Source organism: Aptenodytes forsteri, unplaced genomic scaffold (genome assembly GCF_000699145.1).
Source record: "Aptenodytes forsteri isolate BGI_AS27 unplaced genomic scaffold, ASM69914v1 Scaffold16, whole genome shotgun sequence".
Taxonomy (NCBI): domain Eukaryota; kingdom Metazoa; phylum Chordata; class Aves; order Sphenisciformes; family Spheniscidae; genus Aptenodytes; species Aptenodytes forsteri.
The window spans coordinates 706360-708841 of NW_008794753.1; positions in this window are offsets into that span (position 1 = coordinate 706360).

The window sequence follows — 2482 nt, forward strand, 5'->3', positions numbered from 1 at the left end:
ATCCTGCGCACACCCGCGCCTGCACACGCGCGCACACCCGCACGCAGACGCAGGATCCTGCCCCCTCCCCAGCCCAGCAGCCCCCAGCCCCGGCTCTCCCACACGCTCTTTCTGCACACACATGCACACACCCCCCCCGGCAGAAGTGTATGTGTATATATATCTATAAATATATATGTGTGTATATATAGAATTGTAATTTTTATATGTCTGTATACACACACACATATATACAGATATCTCTACATAATCTACATATATGTGTATGTATATATCTCTACAGATACATAGATGTGTATATATCTATATGCAGACACACGTGTAGATATACATATAATTGTAATTTTTAGATATATGTGTGTGCAAATATATATGTAAGCATACGTAGATATAAATAGGTATTGATATATAGGTATAGCTAAAGGTACAGGTATTTAGGTACAGCTATATCTATGCAGGTGTGTGTATATACTCACATCTATGTATTTTTATATACGTGCATATAATGTATTCGTAATTTTAATACGTGTGTGTTCATGTGGATATATATGCTTACATACATATAAAAGTAAATACATAGGGATGTGTATATATATATAGGCAAGGTATGGGTAGATAGGCATAGACATATATGTAGGTATGGATGCATAGGTATGTATTTACATAGGTGTATATACACATACATGTATCTGTGTGTATATATGTATATATACACATAAATATATATTTGTAATTTATATATGTGTATATACACACACACACATATGTAGATATAGATCTATACATATCTATATCTCTATACAAGGTATGGGTAGATAGGCATAGACATATATGTAGGTATGGATGCATAGGTATGTATTTACATAGGTGTATATACACATACATGTATCTGTGTGTATATATGTATATATACACATAAATATATATTTGTAATTTATATATGTGTATATACACACACACACATATGTAGATATAGATCTATACATATCTATATCTCTATATGGTATATATAGGTATATAGATCTGTGTGTATATATAGACACACATACGTATGTATTTGTAATTTTTATATGTTTATACATAAGTGTAGATATAAGTAGATACAGAAAAAGGTGTATAGATATAGCTACAGATATATATTTGTAGTTTTATACATATATATATATATGTAGTTTTATACATATATATGTCCCTGCCCACGGCAGGGGGGTTGGACTAGATGACATTTAAAGGTCCCTTCCTGATTCTCTATGAGTATATATATGTTTATATATGCAAGCAAACATCTATGTAGTTATATAAATAGATATACATATGTAGATAAAGGTATGTAGGTATAGATACAGATAAATCCGACATATCTAAAGGGTGTGTGTGTATATACATGTGTGTTTGTGTACACAGACCCCCACACAAACACATACATAGGGAGATCTGTGATGTGTGTGTGCGTGTATACACATACACCTCCCCGCCCCATATTTATATACATACACACACACGTTTATGGTAGGGATATAAGTATAGCTATATCTACATATATAGTGGATAAACACACACACACGCATGTCTATGCGTAGAGCTAAAGTTTTGTACATAAATTTACATAAATTTGTAATTTTTATATTTTTGTGTGTGTGTATATAGGGACGTGTGTGTATATATATAGATAGGTATTGGCAAAGATATGTGTGTTTCTACACAGAGTACATACATATATATATTTCTATAGCGATATCTAAATTGCAAGCATGTATATGTCCATGTATATATATAGGCATACATTCATATATAAGGTATAGATGTGAGTATATAGTTATATAGCTAGGTGTTGATATAGATATATCTGCACATATATATGTATATACACACATGTATATATCTATTTGTAATTTTCATATATGTGCGCATATATATGCATACAAATATATATGTAACTCTATCAATATATTTACATGGATAAGTACATAATCCATATATCTACATATATGGATATATACCTGTAGCTATATAGATATATATGTATGTATGTACACAAATACATATCTACATTTGTGTTTGTATACATATTGCATATGTAATTTTTATAGATGCGTGCATATATATCTACGTACATAGATCAAGATATATAAATAAGGATTGATATCTATAAGGATAGGTATAACTATAGGGATACAGGTAGAGATAGATCTACATCTATATATACAGCTGTAGATGTATGGGTGTATGTATATACACACTTGTGATTTATGTATGTGTGTGCATATACAGATACATCTGTGTAAATACAGCTAAAGGTAGGTGTAGATATTGTATCTACACAGCTGCTTATAGATATGCATATAGATGTATGCACACAGGTATATAAAATGTACAAATACATGCATATCCATACGTGTACACGCGTGTGTTCCTGCGTGCACGCACACTCACACACACACACACACACACAAAAAAACCCCCCCCCCCCCCCCCCCCCCCC